General features: G+C 40.3%; 1 protein-coding gene across 1 annotated transcript in view; it reads right to left on the bottom strand.

Annotated features, from left to right (window-relative positions):
- NEK10 (NIMA related kinase 10) overlaps nucleotides 1–19,419 on the bottom strand; it is a 232,301-nt gene that overhangs the window by 94,326 nt on the left and 118,556 nt on the right. The gene's annotated exons all lie outside the window — the stretch shown is intronic.

Raw genomic sequence — 19,419 nt, 5'->3', positions numbered from 1 at the left:
TTTCTTTCTTTCTTTCTTTCTTTCTTTCTTTCTTTCTTTCTTTCTTTCTTTCTTTCTTTCTTTCTTTCTTTTTCTTTCTTTCTTTCTTTCTTCCTTCTTTCTTTCTTTTTTTTTTTTTTAAGATTTTATTTATTTATTTGACAGAGAGAGACACAGTGAGAGAGGGAACACAAGCAGGGGGAGTGGGAGAGGGAGAAGCAGGACTCCCGCTGAGCAGGGAGCCCAATGTGGGGCTCGATCCCAGGACTCTGGGATCGTGACCTGAACTGAAGGCAGACGCTTAACCACTGAGCCACCCAGGCGCCCCCTTTCTTTCTTTCTTAAGAGAGAAAGAGCACATGAGTGTTAGGAGGGAAGGGCAGAGAGAGAGGGAGAGAGAGAATCTTAAGCAGGCTCCATGCCCAGAGCAGACTGCAACACGGGGCTCCATCTCACGACCCTGAGATCATGACCTGAGCTGAAATCAAGAGTCATACGCTTAACCAACTGAGCCACCCAAGTGCCCCCAGATCTTGGTTTTTAATACCATTCTCTAAGAAAAAGAATCAGGACTCCTTGGAGAAATGCCTGATTCTAGGACTGGGGGCAGGACATATATACTAAATGAGCCTGGAGCATCTTGTATTGCCAGCAAGTTAGTGTTCAAAAGAAAAAAAAAAAAAACTTATAATGATGAGGTTATGTCAAAGGGACACAGAACATAACCTAAAGAACTCCCAGTGACCAAATGTGGAATTTGAGCAGTAAGATAAATGAAATAGTACATTAGTCAGTTTGAGGTACCATAACAAGACCACAGATGGAATGTCTTAAGCAAGAATAAACAGGAATTTATTTCTCACAATTCAGAAAGCTGGGAAGTCTAAGATCAAGGTACTAGCCAATTCTGTACCCCCACAAGGGCTCTCTTCCTGGCTTGCAGATGGCCACGTTCCTGCTGTATCCTCACATGACTGGGGGGTGGAGGGAGGACTGTGCTGGGGGGTGACTGATCTTGTTATAAGAGCACCTATCCCATCATGAGGACCCCATCTTCCTGATCTCATCTAACCTAATTACTTCACAAAGGCCCATCTCCAAACCCCAGCACAGGACCTTCAGAGAACAACTAGTTTTCACCTAAAGCCAGGAGGTGAAGTTTCAGAGGAGAGACTAAGAGGAGACTGCTAATCTCAGAAGGCATTCCAGGGGGGTTGAAGTAGAAGAGCAGGGCAGAGGGAAAGGAATGGTGGTCAATGACAGTCAGTGGAGAAGAGACCCAGGGCACGGTCAGGGATAACAGCACTCCCATCCTCTCTGACAGCAGTGGCCCATCTGGGTCCTTGAGCCTAGTCTCTCCTGCTCTAGGCCACCCTCTCCACAACCACTAAAGTGACCTTCCCCTAACGGAAAGCATCCCTTCACCACTTCCAGGGAACAGATCATGTTCTGCCATTGCCCTGTGAGTGGCACCCATTAAAAAAAACAAAAACAAATAATGTAAAATCCTTCCTTGACCCCGAGTCCTCCTGTAAGTACCACCTTTTTCTTAATTTCCAAGCAAAGTCTTTTGAAAGAGTAATTCCTCTTTGCCCTCTCCACTTCCTCACCCCCCATCCATCATTCAACCCAACCCTAGTCCAGCATCTATTGCTATCTTGCCATTGATAGGGCTCCTCCTTAGAGCACCAGTGGATTACTCATTGCCTCACTTGTTTTAGGTGACTTCCCTGAAATTTTTGACACTATCAACGGAAACTTGTCGAGACATTATTTTTTTCATTTATTCAATAAAGTTACAAAGTACCAGGCACTGTTCTATCTGCTTAGAATATATCAACAAAGCCACTTGCTTCATGGAGCTTACCTTCCAGTAAGAAATGGGGGTCAGGGAAGATAAAAAGCATAACATAACTATTAAAAAGTAAATGACATTACATAGTATTTTAGTAGGTGATAAATGCTATAGGAAATAGAAAACTTGGATTAGAATAAAGGAGGTCAGGAGTGGGTGGGCAGAGGCAGGTTGCAATAATAGAAAGTGTAGTTCCTTCTGTCCTCTCAGTTCCCATATAATGGTGGTTTCTTTCATCCACGTGTTAAATGATGTTTTTCTTCTCACTCTTCAGTCTCTCCTTGGATAATTTCTTTCACACCCAAGGCTTCCATTAAAACCATATGTGGACAATTCCCAGATCTAATCACCAACCACTTGCCCCTCAGGCACACACACCTCATCCCGTGGTGGCTCTGTTATAAACCACTGATTCTTAGGATAAAGTGCTGGACTCTGAATGATTTGTCTATTTTACCAAACAGAGCTGAGAACCCAACCACTGTCAACAACCCTCACACTTTCTGAAAGTTCTTTTTTGGGGGGAGAAGGGGCAAAGGGAGAGAGAGAATCTGAAGCAGGCTCCATACGCAGTGCGGAGCCCGACATGGGCCTGATCTCAAAACCCTAAGATCATGACCTGAGCTGAAATCAAGAATTGGCCACTTAACCAACTGAGCCACCCAGGTGCCCCTCTTGAATTTCACGGGCTGTTTCTAAGGTATAGCAAAAGTGCCAAGGCATCTCTGCAGACAAAGACCAGAGCTTCTGTATCAGGGAGATAGTCCCAGAGAGCCATCTTAAACTCTGGGGTCTGTTTTCTTCATAATTCCTGGTGGGATCTGTGACTATTTTTGCTCCAACATTACCTCCTGAGGCAAATATTTCTTTTTATTTTTCTACTTCCACCTCTGCTTCCATTTGCACTTCAAACTATCCTTTGGTTTTTAAAGATGTGTGTGTGTGCACATGTATGCACACGTGTGTATGTGTGAGGGTGCACGTGTATGTGGGCACATCGGAACTTTTTCTTAATCTGAGAGATTCGGGACTGGCTACTCTGCATCCCACTGAACCTTTCTGATCTCAAGATCCAATGTTTCCACAGCATCTGCCACTTCAGATTTATCCCCAGTTCCTGGTGTGTCCACCATTATCACACTAGTGACCCACAGATAAACTTAACCTGCCAAATGCTAGTACTTGCCACAGAAGATAAACTTATAATATGTGACAGCTGTGAGTTCATAAGAATGAGCTTATATATAGCACTAATGAGCAGAAAGAAATTCTAGAGCTGAGGGAGATTCATTTGTTGAAGGGCATGTGAAATTAAGAAGAAATTAGAATTTTTAGAGAAATTGAAAAGCTATTATTGAGAAAGTATCTCATTGGCAATATAATGATGTTGCATCTTAAAAGTGTGTTGGGAGACATCATAAAAGAAAATTTTGTCTAACAAATATTAGAAATTACTAATAAAAGAATCTTGAGTTGTTTAGGACACAGTTAAGGCTAAATGTTTAGAAATAAGTTTCTTTTATTAAAATAATTCACCCAGTAATATTTGCTTCACTGGGTAAGGATAGAAAGGGATTTTTGCATCCCACTGCAATGTATTAATTCTAAGTCTATTATAAAAGTACATTTAGTTCTCAGGTTCTGGCTATCAAACTTTCATCTCCCTAGACTGCCTTAAAGAAGAAGGAGAAAGAGAACGAATTTATCATTGTTAAGTGAAAAAGAAACAAAACTGTAAATTTTAAAAGAATATAAATTGTCTGGGAACACAGGATCCAAGATTTGCTCACTCAAGGATGCAAAAGTCCCTATGAATTCATGAGGACAAAAATCTGACCTGAAGTGACATAATTAAATATAAAGGCCAATAATTATAGTTTGTTGAGACTGAAAAGCAAATTATGCTCTTAGAATGATTCTATATAGAATGTTTAGCAATAATAGGATGGATAAAGTGCATGCATGCACACAAGTACGTGTGTGTGTGTGTGTGTGCATGTCGGCATATGTTTCTGATTGTTGGAGGTGGGTAAAATGTTTCTGAGAAATAGCTCACAAAAACAATCCCTATGGTGGGATGGGAATCAATGAGAATGAATGGAAATGAGGGAAGCTGGGAGAACCCATGGGAAATAAGTGGCAAGGGGCATTTTCTAGAGAATGAGCAATGCAACACTGAGATACCAGTGAGATGAGCAGAGCTTAGCGAAAAGCACTCTAGGCAGAATGATGAATGCATTTGCAAGATCCTTCCATGTTCTGATTTTTTTCTATGAGACCCTACTTACTAAGTACCTGCAGGCATAGATAGAATATGGTCTAGTCCCTCTAGAGCCACAGAAGTGAAAGGGCATTCTCATCATCCCAGTGTGTTCCCCACTATGCAAGGGTGAAGGGAGTGAAGAGAAGGGGAGACAGAGACACGGGGGTGCTGCCACTAATGCAATGGCAAAGGAAACAGGGAGAAAAGGAATTCCACAGGACTGACTGGATGGGAGAAAGAGAATAAGGGAAGGGAAGACCCCTCATTTCCTGGCTCCCAAGTGTCTGGCTTGAATGATGGGCTGGGTATCAGTATCATTAACATAGATACAGGGTAAGCAGGTGTGGGACAAGAAACTAGATCAATTTGGAATATAGTAATTCATGCCTATGAGATCCACAGTTGAGGATAGCCAATGGGTAATATCATTCTGGATATTAACAGTCACTTAAAGTCTTATCCTTAGAGGTTCTGAACCCTGGTATCAGGGAAATGTTCTCAGTTCATAGAAGCCTGCTGCCAGTAAGCAGATAAACAGATTTGATATCTAAACAGTTCCAATACTGTTCTAAACACTTCTTATAGAGAGAAAAGAGAATTGGATGACACATTCAAGAACCATGGAATAATATACTCTGCCTGAAGAAAACTGGCTGCACCTTTATCACAAATTTTAGGGCCTGCCTGCCCCTAAGTTGCATCTAGGATTGGCAGCATTAGCCAACAGAAATCCAAGACACTCAGTTAAATTTGAACTATTAAAATAATGCAATATTTGGGACAAATTTATACTAAAAAAATACAATACCTGGGACACAAATTGAAAAACTCCTTGTTGTTTATCTGAAATTCAAATTTTATTTGGCATCCTGTATTTTATCTGGCAACCCTAGCTGCAATGTTATTTGTGTACTCTCCATTGTCAAGTCATCCTTCTTATAGAAAGGCATACAAAAAGCTACTTACATATTAAGTATGGTTTTCTTCACTTACTTTATAAAAATAATGAAAGCAGTGTATTTATATGGGCATTTGGGACATTTCTCAAAAAGTATCGCATTTCTCTCATGTTGCATGTAGAAATGTATTAATGTGTCTTAACACCAATGAAATCAATGATTAGAAACTCCTTTTAAAGTACAAAACACATATGAATATATGAAATTAAATCCAGGCCCCAATGAGCATATCTTATCTGTAAGTGATTTAGTTAAATAATAAATACACTGGACTATGATTCATCATAATAGCCTCATTAGTTCCAAGGTTGAGGTAGGCATTGACTGGTTTCTAGACGCCAAACCTTCGCATTGGGTCACCTGCCTCCTGTGGACTGGGTTCAGGGAGATGTAGGATTCAGACCCCCAGGCAACATTTTACAAGCTAGAATGGCAAGACACTCACTGGAAGAGTTATCAATATACTTCGCTGAACGAGTGGTAATGACTCTTTTTTTTTTTTTTAAAGATTTTATTTATTTATTTGAGAGAGAGAGAATGAGAGAGAGAGAGCACATGAGAGGGGGGAGGGTCAGAGGGAGAAGCAGGCTCCCTGCCGAGCAGGGAGCCCGATGCGGGACTCGATCCAGGGACTCCAGGTTCATGACCTGAGCCGAAGGCAGTCGCTTAACCAACTGAGCCACCCAGGTGCCCCAGTGGTAATGACTCTTAAAACTAAAACTGACCCTTGGGGCGCCTGGGTGGCTCAGTTGGTTAGGCGACTGCCTTCGGCTCAGGTCATGATCCTGGAGTCCCAGGATCGAGTCCCGCATCGGGCTCCCTGCTCAGCAGGGGGTCTGCTTCTCTCTCTGACCCTCCTCTCTCTCATGCTCTCTTTCTGTCTCTCTCAATAAAATAAAATAAAAAATCTTAAAAAAAAAAAAAAAAACTAAAACTGACCCATCATTTCACTGACTAATGCAATACTTCTTTAAACCAGGGAAGCATTTATATGTAATGTATATAAAACTCATGATAGTACAAAGACTAAATAGATTGATGCTGTCTTATGCAAAATAGGACCTATGAATACCAGTGTGGCTGTCGATCGGCCTTTAACTGATGTGATATTTTAACTGGAAAATGAAGTCAAGTTAGACTCAATTTTCCTTTCCCCACTAGGATCAGCGGACACTGCTCAGGTAGCACAACTGATTTCAGATCATTTTATATGACACTGCAATTTACTGCAGTGCAGAATCTGTTCATGAGATAATTATGTGCAAGTGTCATGAAAAATTTTGTGTTGTACAAATGCAAAGTGCCATAATCATCATCATCATCCTTTATTATATAGGGAAATCTGGCACCTTTCATGAGGGCTGTGTCAATAAGTGGGTTAGGAAAAAAACAGGCATCACAATAGACATGGTAGTGAAGATGGAACAGTCATATTTCTGAATCCTGAAGACAGATGTCTGACTGGACAACCAAATGACTATTTGACCTTTGGCCTATTCAAGTCAAAGTCAAATAGGCCAAGGACTTTTACCACTCTCAGTGAAAAAACTTAGTAGTGCTGACCATGCTGTCAGGCTATCTTTTCCACCAGGTCCAATTTGAGAAAAGTATGTGTGATCTCGAAACACTAGTGGTGGCCTACTCTCACCCTGTTGCAGCTATGTCAACCTCCCTCCAGATCTTTGCCCCTAGTTCATAGCAACACTTACCTAGTATGTTCACTCCCTTCACCACCAAGCAATACCAGCCTTTAACATATAGATCAAGTTCTACCTATTGCATGAAACTTCTTACCAAGCCAGCAAACACAAATGGCCTGACACCAAACTGAAAAAGCACTACAGCCCATACTCTTCCCTAATCATACTTTCATCGACTCAATAAATATGTGTTGAACACCTACTATGTGCCAGGCACTGTTGTAGATGTTGGGACATAGCAGTGAATGAAACACACCAAAAAATCCCTGGCCTCATGACATTTACATTATGCTAAGGGAGACAATGAGCATAAGTAAATAAATACAAATTTAAGTGCAATGAAGAAAATAGATGTTATTTAAATGTAAAAGTATATTTCATGAGTTAGCATTTAACTGTTCTGTGGCATTAAGCAACTATTTGACCTTTGGAGGGTCTCAATTTTCTCATCTCTATAAGAGAGATTTATAAGATCTATTCCTATTTTGAAATGCTATGTTCAAAAAAAAAGAAAGAAAGAAATGCTATATTCACCAATTACGGTTTAAAAACATCTTAATGACAGATATATACACAGTTTTATAAGGAAGATTAAATTTGTTTTTCAGTGTGACCTAAACACAGGATAGAGTCAACATTATGTTCAAAATTAGAGTATTTGCTACTCAGAAACAAATCTGTGAGCAAATAATTTTTGATGATATATTACTTTTGCTACACTACTAAAACTTGTTTTTTATTCAAGATTTTTAAACAAAACAAAGGATTTTTTAATTCTAAAAGATAACTAGCACATATTTCAAAGTCACTTTTAAGAATTCATCCTTTTTTTTAAGAACTTATTTATTTATTTATTTATTTATTTATTTATTTATTTATTTATTTATTTGACCTGCTGAGCAGAGAGCCTGACCTGGGGCTCAATCCCAGGGCCCTGGGATCATGACCTGAGCCAAAGGCAGAGGCTTAACTGACTGAGCCACCCAGATACCCCAAGAATTCATCGTTTTTAATTGTAGATGTCTTAGACTGAACCCGCACTGTATTTCCTCATAAAATGCTGGGCAAATTGATCCTAAATCTGTAATTTTATGCAACTGAAGAAGAAAAGCAAAGCATTCCTCTTTCATCTCTTAAACAGAAGTTCCATAACTCTGAATATATGAAAAACCTTTGCCATGGCCTTTGGCAGCCTTCTCATAATTGATTTCACTCTGTCTCCCTGTTCTTGATAAGTAAATCATTTGCTAAACCCCAACAAAGAAAGCTATCAATAATAATAGATTCATTGTGATTTGGGGAGTATGGAAAAGCCTCCTTCACCCAAGGTATCTTCCCTGAGGCCATTGTCTGCATCTCACAATTAGCGACCTCTTCCTTTTTGTTAAACACTGTAGATATTCCCAGGAAACTGATAAGGAGAAATGAGAGAGAAAAGATTAAAACACAGGGAATCAATGGCCATAGTATTGATAAACTGGTTGACAATGAGCTAAAGGACAACAACCTGATATACTGAGTTCAAGGCCACACGGGAAGCATCTTTATACTACAGTTCCTAAAATTAGAGTATGAAATGAAAACAGAGTAGAGAAATACAGAAGGAAGAGATTCCAAAGAGCAAGGAAGAATTAAGTCACATTTTATGACAACTGCTCTTTGCTGACCATAACTCTGACATGATGAGAGAAACTGTTTTCCTTCACACATGGTTTTGCTGACATTCTGCTCTGCCATAATTGGCTATTGTTCTATTAACCTAAAATTAAGGTTTAAAATAAAAACAATTGTCCACTGTATAACTCCTAGATTTCTATGTAAAAGTTAAAGAATGAGGGTCCATTTTTACCACGATTTTATCTACACTAAATTGCTAATTTCCTTCCTCCTATAAGGAAGGAGCTAAATGGCCTATCTAAACTTTTCTCTTATTCAAGTCACTGAAATGCAAGGCAGACAGCTTTTACTTTCTTTAGAAGCATCAACCTTGAAAATTTCCATATTCCCAACTCCCAACACCACTGAAATTAATTTTAACAATCTGAACATTTATAAAAATAATCCCTTCTTCTCTCCTTTAAACACAATAACTACAGATTTTCAAAACAGGAAGAAATAAAGCCCTTCACTTCAGTACCAAATTCATTGTGCTCCATTTAGGAATTAACTGTTATCTGTGTAGTCCTCGGGATGCCAGCTCTTCATGAAGAAAATAAATCAATTTAGCAATGAACCTGGTGTGGCTGAATGGAATGACACCTTGACACTGTGGAACTGTGGAAAATTAGCTATCTTCTTTTTGCTTTGTTTCCTTCCCAATACAACAGGAAAATGACCTGTCAAGTATGTTAGAAAGATTGTCAAATGCAACACATTTTTAAAATATAAGGTACAGGGATACCATATTCACTCAAATAATTTCTACTCCTCTCTTTTCCTCAAATGTTGGCTGTTTAAATAGAGAAAAGGAGAAAGAGAAACTGAAAAAGTGAAAATAAGGATTCTACTTCGCTTTATTCACACATTTAGAGATTGTCACTTTAATTTATTGTACCAACACTGAAAGATTCAATGCTTTTAAATTGATTACTTGATCTGTTTCCTCTCCTTTTTCAAATTTATGAAAAGTATAAACTAACAAGATTTGTGAATGGTTTCATTGTCTAAGAAAACAGGTCATATTCAAAAGGAAGGCTCTTAATAGTCAATGAAAAGACAAAGAATTTCAGATGGAGTCATTACAAATTCAATAGAACAACAAGAAATAATAAAAGTGACTGAGGGTTAAGACAAAAATGGTCATTTATAATACTAATATGAAAAAAAGGAAACACTTGGAACAAGCAAACAAAAAAGTATATAGTACAACGATAGCCACTTGTCACTTATGAAAGGTAAAATTGAAAATATTCATGAACCATAACATATTTGCACTAAATTACATAAAAATTAACAAAATAGGAACTGTTATAAATATAAAGACCACGATTATGGAATGATGTGTGCCCCCCAAAATTCATTATGTTGATATCCTAACCCCCAATGGGATGGTATTAAGAGGGGGCCTTTGGGTGGTGGTTAGGTCAGAGCCCTCTTGAATGGGATTGAATGAAACGAGTGCCCTCTTCAAAGAAACCCCAGAAAGCTCTCTTGCCCCTTCAGCACACATTGGACAGTTAGAAGACAGCCTTCTGTGAACCAAGAAGCAAGCCTCATCAGACACCACATCTGCCAAGGGCTTGACCTTGGATTTCACAGCCTATTAAATTTCTGTTGTTTGTACACCACCCAGTCCATGGCATTCTGTTATAAGCCTGAACTAAGATAACCACTAAATTAAAAAACAAACAAACAAAACACAATAGTAGGTGGAGATTTTTACACACCAGTTTATCACTGACATAAATAAAGATATAGAAGATCTGAATAATTGGTCAATAAATATAGTCAGATAAACATATATTGAGCTCTGTGACCTAAAAAAATGCAGTCTCTTCAAAGAATCTACAAAACTTGCATAAACTTTACTACATTTTATGTATAGCAGACTATTCCCTTGGTGACTTGCCAACGAAGCACTTTTACTGGTAAGCATGCCTTGCATACTCCTTTCATACATTATTTCTGGGCTTGGCCAGGTGACTGGCATTAGCCAATGAGACATTAGAAAGTGTTATGCTAACAGATGTTTGGAAAGTGCTTGTACATGGAGGCTATATTTTTGTAACTCTAACTCCTGAGATACTCCCTCTCAGCTCTCAGCCACCATAATGTAGGAAATGAAGCCTGATCTAGCCATGTAAAGAGAACACATGGAAGTAAACAAAGGACCCAGCCAATAGCCCCAGGTGAGCTCCCAGCAAATGGCCAGTACCAACCATCATTGGAAGAGATTTCTCCTGCCCTAGTTTAGCTGCCCAGTTGATGCTGCATGGAGCAGATATAAGCTATCCTCAAAAAGCCCTGACCAGTTGGGAGGAAAAGACGGTGGAGGGGTAGGGGACCTTATTCCAACCGGTCCCCTGAATTGAGCTGGATATCTACCAGACCACTCTGAATGCCCATGAAATCAGCCTGAGATTTAAGAAGATATATCTGGATCTCTACAAACAGAATATCACAGGCGGTTGGTTTCAAGGTATGAAGTGGGGAGCTGTGATTCCATAGGCAGATATAGGAAGATAAACGGAAGGGGTAGGGGACTTTCAGGATCCTGCACTGCTGGTGGGCAAAAGCCTCCCGCAATGGGGATGGGGCACAGACTCGCAGACCGGTAGCGGTGGGGAAAGGACTTTAGGGAAGGCCCCCAGACTGAAACCTGGAGCAGTGGGCTGCCTGTGTGAACTGGGGGCAGCTGGCAGTTTTAGAAGCACAAAGGGAAGAGACGTGCCCCAATCTGGAGGTGAGGACTGGGAGTGGTGCTGAGGGGCACACAACCCAGGACACTGCAGTTTTTAGCAGCACAGACAGAAACGGAGATAGTGTGGCCAGGAGAGCTCACTGAAGAACAAACTGCAGTATCTCTGTTTTGAGGCAGAGGGTTGGAAACAGTCTCTTCTGCTCTGACTCATGGAAGATACGGGGAAAGCTGCCAGAGGAAGCCACCAGAGAACAAAAACCCCAGAAAATTGGTTTTCACTGAGCCCATCCCCTCCCCCACAGGTGGCAGGGCAACTCTGCCCAAACAGGGTTGCCTGAGTAACAGGGCAGCTGCCCCTCCCCCAGAAGACAGGCTGGGAGAACAAGAGGCTGACAACCCTAAGGTCCCTATAAAACAGGTGCATCTTGCTTGGGTTGTGGTCAATAATTTGGACTCTGTACACTCCCTCAACCACTCCTCAACAGAATGACTAGGAGGAGGAACCCCCAAAATAGGAAAGACTTAGAGACTGTGACTTCTGCCACAGATTTACAAATGGATACAGATATAACCAAGATGTCAGAAATCGACTTCAGGGTAACAGTTATGAAGACAATAGCAGGAATGGAGAAATCGATTAATGGCAACATAGAGTCTCTAAGGGCAAAAATGAAAGCTGAATTGGCAGAACTTAAAAATGCTATCAATGAGATCCAATCTAATCTAGATACTCTAATAGCTAGGGTAAACGAGGCAGAAAAACGAATTAGTGATCTAGAAGACAAGTTGATAGTAAAGAAGAAAAAAGAGGAGGCCTGGGAGATACAGTTTAAAATCCACGTAAACAGATTTAGAAAAATAAGTGACACCATGAAATGTTCCAATGTTCCAATTCAAAGAATTATTAGGATCCCTGAAGGGGTGGAGAGAGAGGACTAGAAGATATATTTGAGCAAATCATACCTGAGAACTTCCCTAATCTGGGGAATGAAACAAACATTCGTGTCCTAGAGGCAGAGAGGACCCCTACCAAGATCAAGGAAAACAGACCAACACGCCGGCATGGAATAGTAAAACTCGCAAATCTTAGAACCAAGGAAACCATCTTTTTTTAATTATTATTATGTTATGTTAATCACCATACATTACATCATTAGTTTTTGATGTAGTGTTCCATGATTCATTGTTTGCGTATAAAACCCAGTGCTCCATGCAGAACATGCCCTCTTTAATACCCATCACAAGGCCAACTCATCCTCCCACCCCCCCCCACAACCCCCAGTTTGTTTTTCAGAGTCCATCATCTCTCATGGTTAGTCTCCCCCTCCGATTTCCCCCCCTTCATTCTTCCCCTCCTGCTATCTTTTTTTCTTTAACAGGTAATGTCTTATTTGTTTCAGAGGTACAGATCTGTGATTCAACAGTCTTGCACAATTCACAGTACTCATCATAGCACATACCCTCCCCAAAGCCTATCACCCAGCCACCCCATCCCTCCCACCCCCCACCGCTCCAGCAACCCTCAGTTTGTTTCCTGATATTAAGAATTCCTCATATCAGTAAGGTCATATGATACATGTCTTTCTCTGATTTATTTTGCTCAGCATAACACCCTCCAGTTCCATCCACGTTGTTGTAAATGGCAAGATCTCATTCCTTTTGATGGCTGCATAATATTCCATTGTAAATATATACCACAACTTCTTTATCCATTCATCTGTTGATGGACATCTTGTGTCTTTCCACAGTTTGGCTATTGTGGACATTGCTGCTATAAACATCAGGGTGCACGTACACCTTCGGATCCCTACATTTGTACTTTGGGATAAATACCCAGTAGTGCAATTGCTGGATCATATGGTAGCCCTATTTTCAACTATTTGAGGAACCTCCATACTGTTTGCCAGAGTGGCTGTCCAGCTTCGATTCCCACCAACAGTGTAGGAGGATTCTCCTTTCTCTGCATCCCCACCAACATCTGTCATTTCCTGACTTGTTAATTTTAGCCATTCTGACTGGTGTGAGGTGGTATCTCATTGAGGTTTTGATTTGGATTTCCCTGATGCTGAGCAACGTTGAGCACTTTTTCATGTGTCTGTTGGCCATTTGGATGTCTTCTTTGCAGAAATGTCTGTTCAGGGCATCTGGGTGGCTCAGTTGGTTAAGCGACTGCCTTCGGCTCAGGTCATTATCCTGGAGTCCCGGGATCGAGTCCCGCATCGGGCTCCCTGCTCAGCGGGGAGTCTGCTTCTCCCTCTGACCCTCCTCCCTCTCATGCTGTCTCTCATTCTCTCTGTCTCAAATAAATAAATAAAATCTTAAAAAAAAAAAAAAAAGAAATGTCTGTTCATGTCTTCTGCCCATTTCTTGATTGGATCATTTGTTCTTTGGGTGTTGAGTTTAAGAAGTTCTTTATAGATTTTGGATACTAGCCCTTTACCTGATATGTCATTTGCAAATATCTTCTCCCATTCTGTCGGTTGTCTTTTGGTTTTGTGGACTGTTTGCTTTGCTGTGCAAAAGCTTTTTATCTTGATGAAGTCTCAATAGTTCATTTTTGCCCTTGCTTCCCTTGCCTTCGGCGATGTTTCTAGGAAGAAGTTGCTGTGGCTGAGGTCGAAGAGGTTGCTGCCTGTGTTCTCCTTTAGGATTTTGATGGACTCCTGTCTCACATTTAGGACTTTCAACCATTTTCAGTGTATTTTTGTGTGTGGTGTAAGGAAATGGTCCAGTTTCATTCTTCTGCATGTGGCTGTCCAATTTTCCCAACACCATTTGTTGAAGAGACGGTCTTTTTTCCATTTGAAATTCTTTCCTGCTTTGTCGAAGATGAGTAGGCCATAGAGTTGAGGGTCCATTTCTGGGCTCTCTATTCTGTTCCATTGATCTATGTGTCTGTTTTTGTGCCATACCATACTGTCTTTTTGGGTTTTTTTAATTTTATTACGTTATGTTAGTCACCATACAGTACATCATTGGTCTTTGATGTGGTGATCCACGATCCGTTGTTTTCGTATAACACCCAGTGCTATACGTGCAGTACGTGCCCTCCTTAATACCGATCACCGGGCTAACCAATCCCCCCTCCCCCCCCCAAAACCCTGTTTGTTTCTCAGAGTCCATAGTCTCTCATGGTTCATCTCTCCCTCCAATTCCCCCCCATTTTTCCCTTCCTTCTCCTAATGTCCTCCATGCTATTCCTTATGTTCCACAAATAAGTGAAACCATATGATAATTGACTTTCTCTGCTTGACTTATTTCACTTAGCATAATCTCCTCCAGTCCCCATCCATGTTGATGTAAAAGTTGGGTATTCATCCTTTCTGATGGCTGAGATTTCTGATTCCATTGTATATATGGACCACATCTTCTTTATCCATTCATCTGTTGAAGGACACCTCGGCTCTTTCCACAGTTTGGCTATTGCAGACATTGCTGCTATGAACATTGGGATGCATATGGCCCTTCTTTTCACTACATTTGTGTCTTTGGGGTAAATACCCAGGAGTGCAATTGCTGAGTCATAGGGTAGCTCTATTTTTAACTTTTTGAGGCACCTCCACACTGGTTTCCAAAGTGGTTGCACCAACTTGCATTCCCACCAACAGTGTAAGAGGGTTCCCCTTTCTCCACAACCTCTCCAACATTTGTTCTCTCCCTGTCCATTTTTGCCATTCTAACTGGTGTAAGGTGGTATCTCAATGTGGTTTGATTTTGATTTCCCTGACGGCTAATGATGATGAAGATTTTTTCATGTGTCTGTTAGCCATTTGTATGTCTTCACAGAAGTGTCTTTTCATATCTTCTGGCCACTTTTTGACTTGATTATTTGTTTTTTGGGTGTTGAGTTTGACAAGTTCTTTATAGATCTTGGATACCAGCCCTTTGTCTGTAGTGTCATTTGTAAATAACTTCTCCCATTCTGTGGGTTGCCTCTTTGTTTTGTTTACTGTTTCCTTTGCTGTGCAGAAGCTTTTTATCTTGACGAAGTCCCAAAAGTTCATTTTTGCTTTTGTTTCACTAGCTTTTGGAGATGTATCTTGAAAGAAGCTGCTGTGGGCGGTGTCAAAGAGGTTACTGCCTATGTTCTTCTCTAGAATTTTGATGGATTCCTGTCTCACATTGAGGTCTTTCATCTGCTTTGAGTTTATCTTTGTGAAAGGTGTTAGAGAATGGTTGAGTTTCATTTTTCTGCATGTGGCTGTCCAATTTTCCCAGCACCATTTATTGAAGAGACTGTCTTTTTCCATTGCATGTTTTTTCCTGCTTTGTCAAAGAGTATTTGACCAGGGCGCCTGGGTGGCTCAGTCGTTAAGCGTCTGCCTTCGGCTCAGGTCATGATCCCAGGGTCCTGGGATTGAGTCCTGCATCGGGCACCCTGCTCTGTGGGAAGCCTGCTTCTCCCTCTCCCACTCCCGCTGCTTCTGTTTCCTCTCTTGCTGTGTCTGTCTGTCAAATAAATAAATAAATCTAAAAACAACAACAAAAAAAAAGATTATTTGATCATAGAGTTGAGGGTCCATATCTGGGTTCTCTATTCTGTTCCATTGGTCTATATGTCTGTTTTTGTGCCAGTACCATGCTGTCTTGGTTATCACAGCTTTGTAATATAGCTTAAAATCGGGCAATGTGATGCACCCAGCTTTGTTTTTCTTTTTCAACATTTCCTTGGTGATTTGGGGTCTTTTCTGATTCCATACAAAATTTAGGATTGTTTGTTCCAGCACTTTGAAAAATGTCTTTGGAATTTTGATCAGGATGGCATTGAAGGTATAGATTGCTCTGGGTAGCATAGACATTTTAACAGTGTTTATTCTTCCGATCCATGAGCATGGAATATTTTTCCATCTTTTTGTGTCTTCTTCAATTTCTTTCATTAGTGTTTTGTAGTTCCTAGAGTATAGATCCTTTACCTCTTTGGTTAGGTTTATTCCGAGGTATCTTATGGTTTTCAGTGCTATTGTAAATGGAATCGTTTCTCTAATTTCTTTTTCTACACATGCATTGTTAGTGTATAAGAAAGCAACGGATTTCTGTGCATTGATTTTATATCCTGCCACATTACTGAAGTGCTGGATGAGTTCTAGTAATTTGGGGGTGGAGTCTTTTGGGTTTTCCACATAAAGTATCATGTCATCTGCGAAGAGAGAGAATTGGACTTCTTCTTTGCCAATTTGAATACCTTTTATTTCTTTTTGTTGTCTGATTGCTGTTGCTAGGACTTCTAGTACTATGTTGAACAATAGTGGCGAGAATGGGCATCCTTGACGTGTTCCTGATCTTAACGGAAAGGCTCTCAGCTTTTCCCCATTGAGGATGATATTTGCTGTGGGTTTTTCATAGATGGATTTTATGAAATTGAGGAATGTTCCCTCTATCCCTGTACTCTGAAGAGTTTTAATCAGGAAGGGATGTTGTATTTTGTCGAATGTTTTTTCTGCATCAATTGAGAGGACCATATGGTTCTTCTCTCTCCTCTTATTAATGTGTTCTATCACATTGATTGATTTGCGAATGCTGAACCACCCTTGCATCCCGGGGATAAATCCCACTTGGTCGTGGTGGATGATGCTTTTAATGTATTGTTGGATCCTATTAGCTAGGATTTTGTTGAGGATTTTGGAATCCATATTCATCAGGGATATCTGTCTGAAATTCTCCTTTTTGATGGGATCTTTGCCTGGTTTGGGGATTAAGGTAATGCTGGCCTCATAGAATGAGTTTGGAAGTTTTCCTTCTGTTTCTATTTTGTGAAACAGCTTCAGTAGAATTAGGTATTATTTCTTCTTTGAATGTTTGGTAGAATGCCTCAGGGAATCCATCAGGCCCTGGACTCTCGTTTTTGGGGAGTTTTTTGATCACTGCTTCAATCTCATTACTGGTTATTGGCCTATTCAAGTTGTCAATTTCTTCCTGTTTCAGTCTTGGCAGCTTATAGGTTTCCAGGAAGGCCTCCATTTCGTCCAGATTGTTCATTTTATTGGCATATAGTTGTTGATAATAATTTCTAATAATTGTTTCTATTTCCTTGGTGTTAGTCGTGATCTCTCCCCTTTCATTCATAATTTTATTAATTTGGGTCCTTTCTCTTTTCTTTTGGATAAGGCTGGCCAGTGGTTTATCGATCTTATTAATTCTTTCAAAGAACCAACTTCTAGTTTTATTGATCTCATCTACTGTGTCTCTGATTTCTAATTCATTGATTTCTGCTGTACTTTTAATTATTTCTCTTCTAATGTGTGGCTTAGGCATGGTTTGTTGCCTTTTCTCTAGTTCTTTAAGGTGCAGAGTTAGTTGGTGAATTCGGGATTTTTCTATTTTTTTGAGTGAGGCTTGGATGGCTATGTACTTCCCCCTTAGGACCGCCTTTGCAGTATCCCATAGATTTTGGACCGATGTGTTTTCATTCTCATTGATTTCCATGAATTGTTTAAGTTCTTCTTTGATTTCCTGGTTGACCCAAACATTCTTGAGCAGAGTGGTCTTCAGCTTCCAAGTGTTTGAATTTCTGCCAAATTTTTTCTTGTGATTGAGTTCCAGTTTTAGAGCATTGTGGTCTGAGAATATGCAGGGAATAATCTCAATCTTTTGGTATCATTTGAGACCTGATTTGTGACCCAGTATATGGTCTATTCTGGAGAAAGGTCCATGTGTACTCGAGAAGAATGAGTATTCTGTTGTTTTAGGGTGGAATATTCTGTAAATATCTATGAGGTCCATCTGGTCCAATGTATCATTCAAAGCTCTTGTTTCCTTGTTGATTTTCTGCTTAGATGATCTGTCCATTGCTGAGAGTGGAGTATAGAGGTCTCCTACAATTAACGTATTGTTATCAATATGACTCTTTATTTTGGTTAACAGTTGGCTTATGTAGATGGCTGCTCCCATGTTGGGGGCATAGATATTTACAATTGTTAGATCTTCTTGTTGGATAGACCCTTTAAGAATGATATAGTGTCCTTCTGTGTCTCTTATTACAGACTTTAGTTTAAAATCTAATTTGTCTGATATAAGAATTGCTATCCCAGCTTTCTTTTGAGGTCCACTGGCATGGAAGATGGATCACCATCCCTTCACTTTCAGTCTGGATGTTAGACAGCATATGGATGGGTCCTGTCTTTTTATCCAATCTGCAACCCTGTGCCATTTTATGGGAGCGTTTAGGCCATTCACATTGAGAGTCATTATTGAAAGATATGAATTAATTCTCATCATGTTGCCTGTGAAGATGTTGTTTTTATAGATTGTCCCTGTAAATTTCTTTTGTATATCACTCTTGGGGTCTTTCTCCTTTTATAGAACCCCCCTTAATATTTCTTGCAGGGCCGGCTTAGTGGTCACATATTCTTTCAGTTTCTGCTGGTCTTGGAAGCTCTGCATCTCTCCATCCATTCTAAATGAAAGCCTTGCCGGATAAAGTATTCTTGGCTGCATGTTCTTCTCATTTAGTATCCTGAATATGCCTTGCCAGGCCTTTCTGGCTTGCCAGGTCTCTGTGGATAGGTCTGACGTTATTCTGATGTTCCTCCCTCTGTACGTAAGGACTCTCTTCTCCCTAATTGCCCTTAAGATGGTTTCCTTGGTTCTAAGATTTGCAAGTTTTACTATTACATGCCGGGGTGTTGGCCTGTTTTCCTTGATCTTAGAAGGGGTCCTCTCTGCCTGTAGGACTCGATTGTTTGTTTCATTCCCCAGATTAGGGAAGTTCTCAGCTACGATTTGCTCAAATACATCTTCTAGTCCTCTCTCTCTCTCCACTCCCTCCGGGATTCCAATTATTCTGACATTGGAATGCTTCATGGTGTCACTTATTTCTCTGATTCTATTTTCATGGATTCTGAGTTGTTTTTCCCTGGCCTCCTCTTTTCCCTTTTTATCTATTATATTGTCTTCCAGGTCGCTTATTCGCTCTTCTGCCTCAGTTACCCTAGCTGTTAGATTATCTAGATTGCATTGGATCGCATTGATAGCATTTTTAAGTTCTGCCAATTCACTTTTTATTTCTGCCCTTAGAGACTCTATGTTGCCATTAATTGATTTCTCCATTCTAGCCATTGTCTTCACAATTGCTAGCCTGAATTCCATCTCCGACATCTTGGTTATATCTGCATCCATTTGTAAATCTGCAGCATAAATCATAATCTCTGAGTCTTTTCTATTTTGGGGGCTCCTCCTCCTAGTCATTCTGTCGATGGGTGTTTGAGGGAATGTATAGAGTCCAAATTATTGACCAGAACCCAAGCAAGATGCACCTGTTTTCTTGGGACCTTAGGGTTGCTGGCCTCTTGTTTCCCCAGCCTGTC

This window comes from Mirounga leonina, unplaced genomic scaffold, assembly GCF_011800145.1.
Source record: "Mirounga leonina isolate KUSES-001 unplaced genomic scaffold, KU_Mleo_1.0 Mir_115, whole genome shotgun sequence".
In the NCBI taxonomy this organism is placed as follows: Eukaryota; Metazoa; Chordata; class Mammalia; order Carnivora; family Phocidae; genus Mirounga; species Mirounga leonina.
The sequence above is the reverse complement of the archived record's forward strand: the minus strand, read 5'-3'. Positions and strand labels throughout refer to the sequence as shown.